General features: G+C 38.8%; 1 long non-coding RNA gene across 1 annotated transcript in view; it reads right to left on the minus strand.

Moving 5' to 3' along the window:
* The window catches only part of LOC118522012 (uncharacterized), a 60,654-nt gene extending 50,623 nt beyond the window's left edge, over nt 1-10,031 (minus strand). The window contains exons 1-3 of the long non-coding RNA XR_013444324.1: nt 9,819-10,031; nt 9,587-9,715; nt 535-748 (exon numbers count right to left, since the gene is read on the minus strand). This is a non-coding gene — a long non-coding RNA (uncharacterized LOC118522012). The remainder of the gene's footprint in view (nt 1-534; nt 749-9,586; nt 9,716-9,818) is intronic.
* Between the last annotated feature and the right edge of the window lie 9,134 nt (nt 10,032-19,165).

Raw genomic sequence — 19,165 nt, forward strand, 5'->3', positions numbered from 1 at the left:
CTATCCTAACGGCTTTCAGTTCCCCAGTCTACCGGTATGTACTTATTTAACTGGTGTAGGAAATGTCCCAGTGCAGTCTAAGCAATGTGGGTCAGAATCACAGCTTCAGGTCACTTACCCACCTCGACAGTCACCTTGCTCTTGGCCTATGAACAAACTACTGTGTCATTTGGAAGATGTGGGGGAGGTGGGTATGGGAGGGGCAGGGAATGGCTTCTGACTCTGGATGCCTCTCAACTCCCCCTCCACACTAAAAAGATTACACTTTATTCCAGTTTCAATCCTTATTACTCAATACAATTTAAGAATCTACCCAGAAGTGGTAATTGAAACTTAGATATTTAAGAATATAATAGAAATTCTATTTAACTCAGCATTGGTTGTTGACAGGTTAACTTTTTAAAAAAATTCAATGGTTAAAGCACAATTTTAAAAATCATAATGAACATTTTATTTCAGCTTAAAATATACTCATCTAATAAAATTTAAGGATGGAAAACTATTTTTCAATGTCGTTCTTCCATGTTTACGTACCACATTGTTGAGGGTCAATTCAGGCTGTGATCCTGTATACTGTAAAGGGGCAATTTTTTGGCCACAACAAGTCATTTTTGCCTCTGGATTTGTTTTTATCTTTTCCTTAATGTTCAGCTCCATCTTTTGTTTTGGCATGAACGATTTCTACATCACTCACAATTTCATTCTCCAACAAATTGTCATGCTTAATCTTCTGTTGTATACAATCTTCCTTAAAAAAAAAAAAATCTACTAGAACCCTTGATTTGTTTGAGATTAGCTAATACACCAAGTCCTCTATTTTCTTCTTCAACACTTGGATTTTCTGCAGCAGTTGTCAAGTTTAGTCTGGTTTCCTAAAATGCAGTATAAGCTGAACTGGGAACTATTTTACTCCAATATTATAAATACTATCTAATATGTTGTTGACTCAATTTTATCTCAGCTACATTTTTATCTTCAATTGTTTCCAAATTAAAAGTCAAAAATTTTCACTTGTATTATTCTACACTGATTTCAGAAATACTCAACCCATCATTGACTAGATCAATGATGTTATTTTATCTGCTAAGGAACAGGAAGGTATTTATATCCCCTACCTTGTCCTAAAAATTGGGATGTAAAGGATAGCTAAATGAACACCTTTTTTTCTTCAGGCACAGTTTTTTTCAAAAAATACACAACTTCATAAAAAACAGATTCTTCGTCCAGAGTTCACCCACACCTTATTCTTTGAGTTGTAGTTAACCAGTGAAGACAAACAATTCATACTTTTAAATGCTCTAGGATTTGCTGATCAATAACCTCAAATGCAAATTTTTAAGCTCCAGGGGCAGGCCACTGCTGTGTTGTTTCTTTCCAACTTGATGACACATACTCTACTTTCAGATCATTGTTTTTATAAGCAACACCTTCCACTTTGGGACCGTTTATCAATATTGAAAAATATTCATCCACAAAATATTCTGATAAATGATTACTCATCAACAAATCATTCAATTAATATTTTCTTTTGCTGCTGCCCAATGTGTGGACATCTGATTTTTTCCCCACCATCCAAGCCATCTATTTTTACTATAAAATACCAACAAGGGGGTACGTGGGTGGCTCAGTAGGTTAAGTGTCTGACTGGTCATGATCTCAGCGTCCTGGGATCCCCACAGGCTCTGGACTCATCAGGGAGTCTGCTTCTCCCTTTCCCTCTCCCCTACCCCTCGCCCTGCTCATGCTCACCCATGCCCGCTCACACTTGCACTCTAGCTAAGACCCTTAAAAAAAAAAATTAGATTAAAAAAATAAAATAACAAGACTTTCGGTGTAACTCCACCAACTGGAGTACACTTCTCTTACATGAGCTACCCTTAAAATACACTGTCTGATTTCCAGTTTGCTCAAAGTACAACAAGAATGCAAAGACACTTGCTCATCAATCTAAGAACAGAACACTTTCAGAGTTTTAATTTATATTTTCCAATGTTAAACATCTAATCGGACAGTTGTTTTTTTTTCTAGCAGGATGCCTTTGAGTTTTCCTAAAGTATTGGATGTAATTTCAAAGAAAACTTTTACATACTCATAGTTCATAAATTTACATAATTTATGTAACTACATTGCAGTTATAATACCAAATATAACTGACATAAATAGACTTGAGAACAGACTTGACTTATGCTAAGTATATAACTTAAATAATGGGAGAAGTGCCTAAGAATGAAGCTTACTAGGTTTAAGCACTCATCAGGTGGTAAGCATTACTCAACATGCTTTATGAAAGGAATAATTGTATTGGGATCAATTTTTAATACCTTAATTACTGTTAGTAACTAAACTGTTTTCTCAAGTATGACACTACCCCGAAAGTAAGCCATGTGGCACCCTGAAATGACAGGGGCCTAAGTTAGGTTTTGGGAGCCACTTTAAAGATTTTAGGGACTAAGATGCAATATCCAGGAGAAGCCTGAAATAAAGTACTTATCCTGGTGCTGGGCCAAGAGTGAGTTTTCAAAAGGAATGGGGTAGATCAAACATATGCTGTTACTTGGAATACCAATTCCACAGCCAAAGTATTTTTGGCAAGGATACCAGAGTTGAAATTACAACTTGAGGGAAAAATCCATACTTCACTTCTCCTCTTGAAACATCTAGTCCTAAACCATGTAACAAATATTAATAGGTTGGTACACTAAATGAACAAGTCTGAAAAGCTCCCATGCAAAGTTATAAACTGAAAACCACATTTCTTCAAAAATTAGAGTTGCTAATACATAAATAGAAATGGGAGATATCCATCCTGCTCAGATTACTTCAAGATTTCTGCCTCACACTACGTTAGCATTTATGGAACTCTGGTATAGGCCACTCTATTTAGTACTTCATATGCATCATCTCGTTTCATCTGTGTAACTACCTTACAAAGTAGTTTTCCAGATGAGAAAATAACATTTGCCCAGGTGTACATAGTTAGGAACAGGCTAAGATGGGGCCTCGAGTTCAAACGTCATGATCTTCCACTTGACTATCATGCCCGCCCATCCTGCTCAAAAGTTCCAGCATCACCAAAGAAATCTCAAATCGCCACTGATGGTCTTACAAAAATCAAAATTATTTGCATATGTGCTCAGTTTCAATTATTTTCAACTCTCAAAACCTGAAAGTAACTTTGGGTTTGCAATGGTGGGCACACATACATACACAAAGGCCACAAAACATGCAAATGAAAACAGTTCTGTGTTTCAAGATATATAAAGGAGATTAAACAACAGAAAAACAGAGCAGGTGAAATCCTTACCAATATTGTAGCCTCTTTCCTATTTCATGGAGATTTGAATTAACTCTTTTCTCACCCATTTTCTCACCTTTTTTAGGCAATAATTACTGCATTATCACCTCATGCTACCACTTCTGCATCTTTGCAAATTTCTAGAAAAATTTATCACTTTACTTTCTGGGTCCATTAACAGTTTGAGATAATTCTAAAACATTTTTAAAAGAAAAAAAATTGAATTAAAGTATCAAAGAAAACTGACAAAGGAAAGGGTATATTTACCAGCACTTTTCCTCTAGCATTTAAGTTTTATTTAAGTAATCTCTACACCCAACATGGGGTTTGAACTTACACCCCGAGATCAAGTGTCACATGCTCCTCCCAGCAAGCCAGCCAGGGACGCCGCCCCCCAGTATTTTTTTTAGTGAGAAATGACCTCAAAAACACCATACTTCACAAATCAATCCAAAATTGTTACCAAAAGTTGATTTTATTTCCTTAAAGCTAAATTCAAAGAGAAGTCATTTCTGTGTTTAAGCAAGGAAAACCCACATGGAGGATTGTTAGACTTAAAAACCCATGGAGGCAGATTCCAAGTTTTTATCTATGTGACGGTATCTTAGGGTTTCCCCCAAAGCAGATCCTGACATAAAGCTAAAGGTAGTGGGGTGCCTGAGTGGCTCAGTCGGTTAAGCGTCTGCCTTCAGCTCAGTTCATAATCTCAGGGTCCTGGGATGGAGCCCCGTGTCAGGCTCCCAGCTCAGATGGGAGTCTGCTTCTCTCTCTCCCTCTGACCCTCCTTCCTGCTTGTGCTCTCTCTCCCCGTCTCAAATAAATAATTTTTTAAAAAAACTACAGATAGTTTATTTGAAAAGTGGTCCCAGAAGGGACCAGTGAGGAAGTGGGGGAAAGAAAAAAAGCCATATATAAGCCATAACCAGGAGCAGGATACCTGACAGACACCCAGAGCACAGTCCTGCTGGATCCATCTGAGCCACTCTGCGGCACACGACTCAGAACCTACAAACCTGAGCACAGGGAACTGGGGCATTTACCTACCAACATCCATCCCTCATTGGCTGAGGATTGAGCACAGAACCAACTCCACTCTTAGAGGCTGCGCCTGGGCCCAGCCCAACTCCTGCAACACCAAAGCAAGCCCTCGGGTGGCAGATGTTAAGGTGAGAAGCCCCACGTGTCCGGGACCGACCACAGCTGCGGCAAATGCAGGTGGGCTGACAGAATGGGGGTGGGGCTGGCAACAGTGCTGCCACAGCTGGTTATGATTAGTTTTTCTTAAGGTTCCTCATCGAGTATGGAATCTGTTTTTCCACTGTTCATCCCAGATGTTTACAAACATTAGCCCACCTAAACCAGACTCCTTGCCAATAGAACAGACTACAGACCACTACCCCCACCACACACACACACACACACACACACACACACACAAACTCCTCTTACCTCATCTTCCCAACACAGTTGTATTATTTTTTGTTAAATCAATAATCAGTGTTTAAAGTAACATGATCGTGTAAATATTGTTTACAGCTGAGCCTCATGGTGTAATTTCTAGTGCAACTTGTTGTTTGCCCTAGAGGTAATAATTACCTTATTTTTTAGTTGCTTAACATTCTACGGACCCATCATAAACTTATACCCAAGATTTCTGAAAACATTCAATCTCCTCTCAATATGTGAAAACAAATTAGTAATCTATCAATTGAATTTTTAATTATTGGAGTTGGATTTTAGCCTTTTCTCTGTTAGGCAATCTTATACAAAACATGAAAAAAAAATCTCTCCATTTCTTCACCCACCAAATGAAGGCAAACGTCAATTAAACAATACTTCTCGACGCAAAGACTTCATCTAAGAATCAACCGAGAGACCAAAATCATCTAGAAAAAATATATATACTTGAGTTCTAAAATTCTAAAATTTCATATTCTGAGATACAGGTCTAAAACAATTTGTTTTCCCCCCTAGAATTCAACAGAGACAACTAGAACTGATGGAAGCATGAACAATATAATGCCAATCAGATGGTTTTGCCCAAGGTACTGTGATTCAGGATGAGCTCAAGGGACTTTCTTGACTAGAGAAGCTCATTAACATTAATAGCAGCTGCAAGTTCCTATCTAAACGGGAAGGTGCCTCACGGAATAAAAATACACTAATGTACTATATGGGCTACTCTGTCATATTCTCAGGATTCTAGGGCTAAGACAAACGGAGAAAGCATTAAAGGTATAAACATCACTTTCTTGTTAGTTGGACTTCATTTCCCTACTGTTAACCTCTTTTATATGGGAGGGGATTGTTAGTGTTAAATCTCCATTAAGTCTCTCCCTTTATGGGAAATTACATGGTGCAAGAGGTATCTTAGGTATTTTTATAGTAAAATATTTCCTCGGGAAAATAAACCCTAAAAAGTAATTTTGTTTTACCCTAAGAAAAAACAGTCATTCTACATTTCTGTAAAATGTAATTCATCATTATTACATTACCAGATTACATGCACAATTAAACTTATTTATTAAACAAGACATATGCCAACAACTTTGTAATAATCCTCTAAAACCATAATAGCAGATTTTCAACTTTAATAACAACATCATGCAGCTAATACTCAAAGGACTAATTTTAAAAGTAAGGGCATTTGGTAATTGAAACTGAAATTAAACAATTAAACACTTGAGTAATTTAAACATGAACATAAATGTCCTGGCTGTGCTGCTCTTGGCTTTTAGTCAAATTTACTAGTGCCAGTTAGACTTTATCACTCTAATTATTCCTGCTCATATCAGATCTTGCTAAATAGAAAATGAGAATTATTTGAAGTATTTTTTTAATCCTGTCTTTTCTTTTAAAAAAAAAGATTTTATTTATTTATTTGACAGAGAGAGACACAGCTAGAGAGGGAACACAAGCAGGGGGAGTGGGAGAGGGAGAAGCAGGCTTCCTGCCGAGCAGGGAGCCCGATGCGGGGCTCGATTCCAGGACCCTGGGATCATGACCTGAGCCGAAGGCAGACGCTTAACGACTGAGCCATCCAGGTGCCCCGAGGAATATTACTTCGTAAGTGAATTGTAAAAATCATCAAATGTTTTAAAGTAGAACAGAAAACAAGAAACATCATGAATATCCCATAACAAGGCATTGGCTTTGAAACAGCTTAAGAAGCAGGCAGACTTCCTCTAACCAATAAATGTACTGCAGGCACCAGGGAAAGATGGCTCCACCATCAAGACCTCATTACCACAACCAAGTACAGAGGCACGGAACTGGGGCAAAGGACATTTCGAGTTCAAGGAACAGCACAGGTAAAGGTACAGGGATAAAGGAGCTGATAAGTTCTAGGGTATATGGCTGGAGTCTAGGGTACAATACTAAATGAAGCTAAACAAGTAGGTATAGTCCATGTCAGATTGCACACCTGAATCTAATGTAATATTGTGTGTCAACTTCAATTAAAAAAAGAGCATTATGCTGTCAATTATTAAAAATTCTAGAATTTAAAGAAGAAAAAAAGTAGGTATACTTCAGATTACAAAAAACCTGGATTCCAGGCTAAGTCACTGGGATTTGGGGATTTTATCATGATGGCAATAGGGAGTCGCTATTGGGGGTGGGGGTTAAACAGAGAATACACAGGGAAGATCATTCCAGCAGCAGGGTAAATGCTCGACAGAGGAAAAGAAGGACACTTCCCAGAGTAGTCCAGAACATTACTCTACCATATTACAACAGTCCAGAACAGCATTTTGCTGTATTACAATAGCTCAGGAGTACAGCACTTTACCATGTCACAGGAGTCCAGGTAAAGAGTGAAAGCCTGAACCAAGACAGCAGCAGTTGAAAAAGAGAAGGGACTAGATCTCAAGATATTTAGGAAGTAGATCCTTCGTTCATGATGTCCAATTAAAGGTGGCAGATGAAGGCAGGGAAGAGTCTATTTTCTGACTTCGAAGATTCCAGAAAAAGTGTCCCTCCTCTCACTTGTGATACTGACCCCAACACCAGCTGCCTGCCCAGAGCCTTGCCCATCAATTACCGCTTTTCACTCCTATGACTCTTTCACTACAGTCTATAAGATATTCAAGCCTCTCTCATCCCAGGAAGCAAAGATGTTTTGGACAGTAAGTCCCTGAGTTAGCTGGAGGAGGTAAGAGCAAGGTGAAATCATTTATCCCAATACCCCCAATCCATCTTCAGGACTGATCAAATAACATTAGGCCTTTCCAGAAAAGAAGCCTTTTTGTTTAGAAATACCAATGCCAGACACCTGTATGAAAATTCTATCTAGCAAAAGATATGGCTTAGAGCAGATGACATGTTAGTGATCTTTGGGGGCCACTACATGATGTTGAAGGTCATTGTCAAAGGTGCCTATTCCAGGAAAGCCAAGGGGCTGAGTCATCTGAGCAGGCTGGATGTATCATGCAATAGTCCCACTGTGTGCTTAGGGCTCATTTCTTCATTTCATTCAGTCAGCAAGTATTTCTTTTTTTTCTTTTTTTTTTTAAAGATTCTATTCATTTATTTGACAGAGAGAGACACAGCGAGAGAGAGAACACAAGCAGCGGGAGTGGGAGAGGGAGAAGCAGGCTTCCCGCCGAGCAGGGAGCCCAATGCGGGGCTCGATCCCAGGACCCTGGGATCATGACCTGAGCCGAAGGCAGACGCTTAATGACTGAGCCACCCAGGCGCCCCAGTCAGCAAGTATTTCTTATGGGCTTATCATGTGGCAGGTGTTGGGCTAGGCTCTGGGGAAACAATAGTGAGAAAAATACACCCAATTCCTGCCACGATGGTACTTACAGTTTAGTTTGATATTAATACTTGTAATTCTGCCATCATAAGCAAAAGGCTGCTCCCCAAAGGGGCCTCTATCTTCTATTCCTTCTTCCATCAAAGGCAGGAATTTATTTCTCAATAGCCCATTCCCCCACAGAGTCACTCATTACTATCACTACTGATGACAGTTAATAGGCATTATTATTTTTGTAGAAATGGGTTGATCTTGTACATGCTGTTTTGTCATCTATTTCTAACTAGCCATAAAGATTATTTATAGTAAGCCTAAGACAACAAAGTTCAGGAAAAAAAGAGAGAGAGAGAGAGACTGATTCTCAGTGGCCCAAGATTTAGGAACACTTCCAGTCAAGTCATCTATACCCAGCACCAAGCAGAACAGAGGGGAAGAGAGACAAGTAGAGTTCAAACTCTGAAATGCCACAAATTGGCATTAGGACACCCAGCACAGAAAGCAGAGAACAGAGAGAAATGATTGAGACAGTATGAACTACAAGAGACCGAATTTACACAAAGGATTTGAGAAACAAGCATGAGGACTGAACAGCCAAGAAGAGAACCTAATACCAATAAAAACATTCTAAGGGTGGAGGCAAGTCAGGGCCTTCAGGTAAATAGCCACCCCTTGTTGGCAATAAGAAGGAAAAAGGGGGGCACCTGGGTGGCTCAGTCAGCTAAGCTTCTGACTTCGGCTCCAGTCAAGATCTCAGCGTTGTGGGATCAGCCCCATGTCAGGGGCTGTCCCCTGTCCCCTCTCCGCCCGCCAGGAGTCTGTTTCCCCTCCTCCCCTCACCCTGCCCCCCATTCGTGCATTCTCTCTCCCTGAAATAAATAAATCTTTACAAAGAAAAAAAAGAAAGAAAAATATCCTTTACCAAATTATGTCCTTAGACAGTCACGAGAAACCTTTTATAGGCTAGGATCATTTTATAAACCTCAAAATGTTTATGGGTTGCTTTAAAAAAAAAAAAAGTACAAAACAAAAATAGCTGCATTTAGTCCTATGAGGGAATATAGCACAAATCCTTAAAATTTAAATTGCTTACATTATTGAAACAAAGAATGTCAAGAAAAATGACTGTGTTTTTTAGCCACCAAACTCTAACATTTGTGCTTATTAGAGAAGCGGAGACACAGAGGCAGTTTCCTAATCTTGCATTTTGCAGTGGGATTGAGAGCTGCATGGCAGAACCGAGGCCTCCGGCAGCCCTAAGGCTGTGAGTTGCCTCATCATTGCCCCAGCTACTATGATAGGCAATTTATACATGTTATCTCATTTAATCTTAGCATGACACTAAATATTGGTCCAATGAGCCACTGGGTAAGTGTGTGACAAAAGACAGAATGCCTAGCAGTTCTATTCATAGTCTATAAACATATAATTATTCTTCCACAAAGATTAATCACTAGCTTATTTCAAATACCCCAATCCACCTCGCTCAGCAAATGAGCAACACCTGCTAAAATTAGTGTATACAATATGCCTACCTTCGCCGTAGAATGTCAACACTTCAAAAAGAGGTGGGAATGAGAAACTTCCATTAAATCTAAGCAATACTTCCCAACATCCATAGGCTCAGCATCTGGACCAGTCTCAAAAGTGATGTTATTTGTTACCTACATTCATAGTGGAAGAAAACATTAAATTTCAGTCAGAGGTTAGTCAAGACAAAAGTGGGCCCTGGGGTAAGAACCCTGCTGTGGGAGGAATGGAGTCTACCTTCAGTCATCAGTCTTCACAGTAACACCTTTTGTGGACGGATTACACACCATGGTCCAAATATTTAACATACATCGTCTTGTTTAATCCTCAAAGAACACTACAGAGTAGGCATCATTGTTTCTGTTTCATACCTAAAGAAACAGTGATGGAAGCTACTCCAATGTTTGGTTTGAGAACCCAAGGCTTGTGTGGGGAACAGACAATTTCAAGTCCCGGTCTGCCCACCTGCAGGTGCTGTGTGTTCTTCAGACTCTGTGGAGGGGTAGGGAGAAGCCAATGTTATGGGAGGTGTATCATGTATAGCTTATAACAGTGACCTGTAGTGACCAAATAAACTTAACTTCTATTCAAAAAAAATTAAAATAAAATAAAATTAGTGTATAAACACATAGAGTACCAGGATGTGACATTAAAATTCTTTTGGCCACATAACCACCTTCAACGTTTTTAGTTTAAATAAAAGAGAAGAATTATCCAACCAAGATGGACTACAAGCCACTCAAATTTATTACCAAGCAAAACTGCAGAATCACTTTCAGAGGCGCATTAAGAAACTAAAGTCTTCTATGATTAAATATTCTTTTTAAAAAATCCCTCCCAGGATTAACATACTGCAACATTTTCTATGTTGCAACACTAAGGAAATTAATATCTAAACGCTTGATCTTAGCTGTATTTAGAGGGGAGACCAGGGAGTTAATTTATTTTAAGAACCCAGATCTAGATCCACACAATTCAACATTCACTTCTTCATTCAAAGGTCACTAAAATGCATACATCAGACATCTGCTGCTTTCTTTTAAGAATGCTGAATTTTAAACCCAGTAAGTCTAAATGTAGCTCTAATATAATCTACAAATGACCTTACTTAGTCTTTCTACATCCCATAAAAGTATATTAATTGTATAATTTTATTTAAGTTCCCAACTTGCTGTGATGTATTATCATATTAAAATTAACTCTGCAGGCTCTAATCATTTCACCTTCTGAGCTAAGTTACCAGGACAAATTTGATAAAATTATAGTACCCCCTTGTGGTGTTACCTTCACACCCTACTAGGACATTTTGTAATATTATATTTTTTTAAATCTTCTTCCACTAAGATCAGTGGATAACTAATTAACCTTTTCTAAATTCTAATAAAATCATGAGAAAATTAAAGGGGCCAAAATCAGATTGTGAGAAGAGATGAGACGGTATGGCATTTCACCATGAAGTAAGAATATCTGGAGCCATGCATATTATTTTTAGTAAAAGGAAAACACTTTTAAGAAATATTTTCTATGGACTGACCCATGTAGCTAAATTAAAGCACAAAACTCTGAAATTATTCACTCAATTTTAGTTAGCCTTGCAAGCAGATTCAAACAACCAAAGAGGGAGGGGGGCAGAGAATGATGTTTTTGAATGGTAATCCAATGTAACTTCTGCACAAATCAGGAAGGAAAACGAAAACTGCTAAAATTTAAATGCAAAGATTTTCCCCTCATAATTCATCCAACTTTCTTCTTAGATGCAATTTACCTGTGTATTATTGTCAGTGCTTCCAAATACTCTCTTTTAATTTTATTAAAGTTTATAATATCATTTAGCAAGATGAGTAAGACCTTTAGGCATGTACTTAGATAAAAAACTTTTTCTAATTTCATTTTATTTTTCCTGTTTTTACTTGCTTTCCTACCCTTCCACCAAAAAATCCCTTACTCTCATCTCCTGATTTCCTAATTAACTTTCATCTTATTCTAGAATGGGCTTTTAAGGAATCATGGAATGAATGAATGAATGAATGAGAGAGAGAGAGTGATAAGACTACCCACAATATTTGTGCAAGCCCTAGAATAACTTCACTTAGGTTGGAGGAACTAATAAGCAATCCTGTGATCTCACTAGAAGAAAGAGGAAAAGAACTCACCTATGAGTTAATACATTTAGATCCACTGTCAACGAAATGGCAATTTCATATTCATAGAATGTCCAAGTACCCTACTAAGTAACTAAGAATAAACCAGTATGTTTCTCAGATTAGTTCCACTTTGAGTTCACCAGTGAAGCAGTTTTACTCTGATTCAAGCCAGTAAGCAATTCTAACTGATTTACAATGAAAATATCAAGAAGCTTTGTTTCAATTTAGTTCAGGTTCAGGTGCAATAAAATAACAGTTCTAGTGCAGTTCTGGGAATGTGGAAACATATTTACTAGTTTCTGATTCACATTCCATTGGCTTCCTGATTATAATTTAAAATAAAGAACATTGGATTGTACTCATTTAGGTATTCAGGCAACATTTTTTAAGTCCTTACTATGTTTCAGGGATTGTTTGGATGTTGGAATACAAAAATGAATACGGCAAAATTCCTGCCTTAAAGAATAACCATAGCCTAGCTAGGAAACAGTCAAGTGAACAGGTGTAGTAACATGGAGGAAAAATGCAGTATCTTAAGAGCTATAGTAAGAATTTCTTAAAGGGTACCTCACTTTGGTTTGGAAAATGTCTTCATGAGCCCCTAAGAGTATGGGTCTACCAAAGGGCAACCTAAGATAACCACAAATGGTCACTAAACCTCCTTCTAAAGTCAGCAGGTCCTGTTTTCCCTCTTCTGGGCTGAGCCCCAATATATAGTTGAGGGACTAAATAGCAAGCTGTATAATACACAGCAAGCTCAATTGCTATGCATAAAAGAAAACAGCAACTGAGGGTCACAAGGGTGCAGACAGATGGGCAAGGGAGAGGACAGAATTGACCCAGGACCATGACACACAACCCCAGGGAGAACCATGCATATTATATCCTATGTGAATGGCATTGTACAAGCCAACAACCTGGCAGAGGGACTGGGCTGTGCTGGGCAGTAAAAGAATCCGCAAGGGCCAAGAAGAAATTTGAGCCAAGAGCAGAAAAGTCTAGAAGGGATTTTGGTAGTTATTTGCCTTGGAGTAGGACTTAAACCCTTTTTCAACCTCCCCTCCAAAATCAACTTTTCTCTTAAAACTTTTATAAAGTGAACTTGAATTTTTACTATTGGTTTTTGTTTCCATATAGTAGGTGATGGTGGCAGTTATCATTTGGGGTCTTGTTGTGCGGATGGCCTTTAGTTGGTGAGCCCAACACAGTGCTTGACCTTGCATCCTCATGGGCCCAGGGCATACAATGATCATGATGATGCTGGACCCAAAGGACAGGAGAAAAGTTGATATCTGAGTTACACAAAGTTGTAATTTAAAACGTAATAAAAGCTAAAACAGAGGTGCAGTGAGAGAACAGAGAAGGAAGCACCTGTTTTGCCTCAGGGAAACAGAAGCATCATGGAGAAAGTGACTTTTGAACTGAGTCATGAAGGATGAGGAGACTCATCGACATGGACTGAACTGTGTCTTCCAAAAAATCTTTCAAAATATGAACCCCCAGGATCTCAGAATGTGACTGTATTTGGGCCTGAGGTTTTTAAAGAGGTGATTAAGTTAAAATGAGGCTGTTAAAGTGGAACCTGATCCAATGTGACTGGTGTCCTTAGAAGAAAAGGAAATTTGGACACACCTTGAAGAGATACCAGAACTGTTCGCATACACAGGTAAGACTACAGCGAGGACACAGTGACACACGGCTATCTGCAGGCCAAGGAGAGGGGCCTCAAAAGAAACCAAGCTTGCTGATACCTTGATCTTGGACTTGTAGCTTCCAGAACTGTGAGAAAATTAATTTCTGTTGTTTAGGCCGCTCTATAGCATTTTGTTAAGGTAGCTATAGCAAATTAATACAGATAGCAAATTAATACAAGACCTAACTCATCTTGTAGACTGAACTGGAGCCAAACCACAGATCCATGAGCAAGAAATAATGTTTATGGCTGTAAACCACTGACATCTTAGGATTGCTTGTTATGCATGATTATTGCAGCAAAAACTGACCAATACACTTACATTTCCTAATTGACAGTCATTTAGCTTCTGAATATGCTGTGAAGTGCTACTGCCAAATAACATCATGTGCTGTTGGTTTGAAACGGTCAATAAAAGAGATAAACCAAAATAAAAAACATCAACAATCTAAATGTACTTTATAATCTAAATACTAAATACTAACAGAGAGAAATACTAAATCTGACAGAGATAATTCCTTTGTCTTTATTTAGTCTGATTTTCCTTCTACTCGCTCTTGGAGGCCATTTCATGGAATCATTAAGATTGTAAGATCTAGAATCAGATTATCTAGGTTCAAACTCTTCTGGCTTTATCATCTGCTAGCTTTGCAGTCTTAGGCAAATTACTGAATTTCCCTGTATCTCAATTTTCCCATCTATAAAGTGAAAATATAATACTATCTACATAAGAGTTGTTGAGAAGATTAAATGCATGAATGAAAGAGCTTGAAGCAATGTCTTACACTTAGTACATTTTCAATCATATTCACTGTAAGTATCATTTGTCTGACAACAATGGGGTTCCTCTGTCACCCTCTACCCAACTCCAAAATCTCTGCCATGCCCAAAACCCCCTTCCAGGGATCTATCTGTCCCAAAATTTTCCTCTTTTCATTCTGGACATTCTCCCAAGGTGATCTTGTCAATTCCCATGACTTCTACTATACTTACTCAAATCTCTTTCTTTATTTTAGACCTCTTTTTGAACTCCAAAATCACACTTTCTACTGCCTACAAGATATCTCCAGGCTTTACCTTCAAGACTCCTGGAGAAGCCCTACATTGGCTGGAAATGACCATCAGAGAGACTATGATCCCGCTAAAGAAAAATGAGACAGAATTGAGTCCAAGTAAATATATTTAGGTCTCCTATAGGTCTATAAAGATAATGTGTCTTAATGAGAACCCAAAGGCATGCTAAAGTCACAAGTAATGATAATTATTATATTGTTAATATATATTATTAAGTAATAATACATTATAATAATATAAGTTATCTATTGAGATCCTTTCTATCCAAGTTCTTTTCTAAACATTTTATATATATTAATTCATTTAATCTGCATAGAATATCTGCACGGTAGGTACCACTATTACCCCTTTTGGATAAATGAGGAAATCAAGGCACAAGAAGCTTACATAGCTTGTGTCATACTGTGGAAATGGTATAATCTGAAACCAAGCAAAAAGTCAGACTCTAGAGTCTACCATCTTAACCACTATATTTCACTTTCTCTCAGAACTAGGGCTTGAATAATTTCTCAGACACAAAAACAAGCACAACTGTTATTATTTGTAATGGTAATGGCTAACATTTTGGGGGCCATATACTCTTTCAAGTGAAATGTTTTTCACACATTAATTTGTTTGATCCCTCAATAACCCTGTAATGCAGGTCTTAGTATTGCACCCATTCTCCATGGGAGGAAACCAACACCCAGAGAAAGATGAAGTAATTAACCCAGAGTTACATAGCAGTAAGTGGCAGAGACAGGACTCCACCCTGCATCCAGCATCCATGATCTTAGTGACTCTTGCCTCTAGAGAAGAGCACTAAACTGCCTCTTGAGTAACTTCTGGCATACCCTCTCCTGTGCCACACACCAGTATTGCAGATGCCACTGGAAGCCTTCCCAGTTTCAGTTTCCATGAGGCCCCACTTCTGGGGGCTGACACAGCCTCTCTCTTCAACTCTCTCTGAGACTGCAGGAGTCTTGTCACTGATTCTCTCCATGCGGCTCTGCTCCATCCCCTCGACACCCAGCTTCTCTTACATGTGGTTTCAGTTCCAGCACAACTTTAGCTTTCATCTGACTTTGGCTTGCCCTGCTGCTGACTCAGGCCTCTACCCCACATGACCCTTTAGCTCAATGCCCTACAGATAACTGGCTACAGTTTCTGTCTCTGAGTCAGAATCGAGAGAGAGAAAATTGGATTGGTCACTGGCCAGCCAGTGGAACGGCTGACTTGGATGAGGTGTCCATCTCAATTAGCTACACTGGATGGGAAGCTAGATTCACGTGGTGGGGGAAATCAGAAATATTCAGCTTAGAAAAAAGAAAACTTAAGAGAAAAAGGGTCTTAAACTATGGACAAGCTATCACAGGAACAGACTTTTTACCTCCTCACCAGCTTTTCTTTAGTGGTCAGAGTGGCAATCTCCATATCACTGATGTGTTGAAGCAGACACAATGAGGAAGGCTAGGAAGAGATTTCTGCCTAGGGGAGGTATGGGCTTTAGGTGATCTCTAAGATCCCTATGAATTTGTGGAGAATTCAGGATTAGTTGAAAAAGGTACCAAATGCACCTTAGATAAGCATTTTAAATGTTCTCCAAAATGCCAGCTTTCAGATTGTCTGTTGAATTTTTTCCACCCCATCAGGAAGCTGCCCTTCGATGGCATGTGCAAAGGCACAAGAGGCAAACACTGCACGGCCCAAAGAACTTCACCAATTCCACCCCTTCAATGGCATCTGTCACCCTAATGGCCATGAGTCCTCCCCTAATAAAATAAATAAAATTAAACTCCACCCACTAGAATTACAATTAAATGACTAGTTAATAGTTTCTGGACTCCTTGAATGTCTCCTGTTATATGGACTCTATAATCACCTGTGACTGAATTCCAATCGCTGAAGATGTACCTATTACTTGCCCTGCACAACAGCGTGAGGTGCTAGACCTGACCATATGCAGGATGCAAAGATAAGAATCACACTGCCCCAACTTCCAGGGCCCACCATCCATGGAAGGAGGGAAACATATTCACAAATACCTTAATAAAGAACACACGGTGGCAGTAGGACAGGAGGAAGAGGGCAAGTTTATTCCACAGAAGTCTATGTAAGAATTTGGGAAACATTCTCTGAAGGTGATCTAGACTTTATAGAATGCACAGGAGTTGGTGTAAGAGTACTCCACATGGACAGCATGAGCAAAGGCACACAGGACATTAGACAGTCAAGAGGCAAGATATTAGGTGGCATATGTGGAGAACAGCAAACAGTCCGGCAGGGCAAAAGGATGGGATGGGGGGAGAGGGAGAAGAGAAAGAGAGGAGGAAAGACTACTGGGAAGAGCAGAAGATACATTTGAAAATGTCAGCTGGGAGACCTTGATTTAAAGATAATTCCAAATGAAAGACATGTATCATATGACCTCACTGATATGAGGAATTTTTTTTTTAATTTTTTTATTGTTATGTTAATCCCCATACATTACATCATTAGTTTTAGATATAGTGTTCCATGATTCATTGTTTGTGCATAACACCCAGTGCTCCATGCAGAACGTGCCCTCCTCAATACCCATCACCAGGCTAACCCATCCTCCCATCCCCCTCCCCTCTAGAACCCTCAGTTTGTTTTTCAGAGTCCATTGTCTCTCATGGTTCTTCTCCCCCTCTGATTTCCCCCCCTTCATTCTTCCCCTCCTGCTACATTCTTCTTCTTCTTTTTTTCTTTCTTAACATATATTGCATTATGTGTTCTGGTAAGCGCTGTGAATTGTGCAAGACTGTTGAATCTCAGATCTGTACCTCTGAAACAAATAATGCAATATATATTAAGAAAAAAAAAAGAAGATAGCAGGAGGGGAAGAATGAAGGGGGGAAATCGGAGGGGGAGACGAACCATGAGAGACGATGGACTCTGAAAAACAAACTGAGGGTTCTAGAGGGGAGGGGGATGGGAGGATGGGTTAGCCTGGTGATGGGTATTAAAGAGGGCACGTTCTGCATGGAGCACTGGTATTATGCACAAACAATGAATCATGGAACACTACATCTAAAACTAATGATGTAATGTATGGTGATTAACATAACAATAAAACGTTTTTTTAAAAAAGATAATTCCAAATGAAAAAGGTATCTATCATGATAATAATGAATTACAAGCCAACTATACTAACCATCTAAGTTAAAAAGTGCTAATGAGCAATGATGTGCCCAATATTCGATCTTAATAACAGACTCTTAAAGTCAATGAGGAAGACCCTTAAAAGATCATATCCCTGCCTTCAAGAAATACCACACATAACTCTCAGGAGAATGAAAATGGGATATCCAGGTAAAGGCAATAGGTTGAACAAACCTTTGCTTGGCCAGAAGCAATGCCTTGCCTGCCAAAAATGCTGCTCAAATAACTTCACCAGTCCCACATGTGACCTTACCCTGAATAACGGTCTCTTTCGACACTCCCTTGGACAAGTAACAATAAAAATGTTGTGCCCATCAACTAGCACGTTTAATTCAGCAGCAGCACTTAAATCTACCTCTCATTTTCCTACCACTTTCCTGAAATTCCAGAGGACGGGGTTATTGTTAAACAGCAGCAAGCATTATTCTCACAGCGGTGCACATTAATAATAATTCAGAGCAGTGTCATGGAAGCCTGTAGGCTCTTAACTGAATTTATTTGAAAAATAAAGTTTGTTTTTTTTTTCCCTGAAGATCTTTACTTAAGTCAGCATGGAACTCTTGTAAAGATAACTACCAATAAGTCACAACTACCCAAGGAGCAGTCTTGTTATTTTTTTAATTCACTGCTCACCATGACAACATAATAAACACACCTTTGGAGGCTCATACATGCCCAACTCGAAAATGTCATAGTTCCTCCTTCGTGGTGCTCCCAGGCATAAACTTTAACTCATTTTTCTGATTCTCTGAAATTCTACTAAACACCGATTTTCAACTGCAAGCTACTACAAATAATTTTGTAGTACGTTAGCAACAGAAGCCTTACTTCATAATCCATTAATAATTACTAAGCTCCTTTTTTATTTAAAAAAAAATAGCAAACCATCAAGCCAATATGGTTTCAACATCTGTTTTTCCAATTTTGTTTGGAGTTCTCTTAGATGTTCCTGTATCCTTTCATAAATGACTAATAGGAAAGATACAAGACTAATAGGAAACACAACTTTATGCAACTTCGTTGCCGGTTGGTTTCAGTTAACAGCTGGTCTTTAAACTACCCAACATAAAAGCATACATTTTAGGGAAAAAATCTGACCCCAAAACTGCTTCATAAAATAAAGTATTTCATTTTTCAAACCCACCTTTAAATATCAGAGACTAGAGATTTTACAATACAATAAGTGTCAGAAATAAAATGCAATTCCCTTCAAAGCCATATAAAAGAGTAAGCCTCTGTAAAAAGTTTTTCCTTCCAACAGTGAAGTGTGGACCTAAAATCATAGCAAATAATTATGATGGTCTTTCTGCAATGGTGCCCAGACATCCAAATTAGCCAAAGCTTCAGGCTTCCATATGCTCAGGTTAGTAACAATCCTTTCTCTGCTACCCAACAGCTGCTCCCTTTTGGTTAAGGAAATACTATACAAGAAGCACACCGTGAATTGTAGTGTTCGATTTCCCACCATCCTCCAGACAGATGTGGGCCCTTCACAAGTGTACAGAATA

Source organism: Halichoerus grypus, chromosome 15 (genome assembly GCF_964656455.1).
Source record: "Halichoerus grypus chromosome 15, mHalGry1.hap1.1, whole genome shotgun sequence".
In the NCBI taxonomy this organism is placed as follows: Eukaryota; Metazoa; Chordata; class Mammalia; order Carnivora; family Phocidae; genus Halichoerus; species Halichoerus grypus.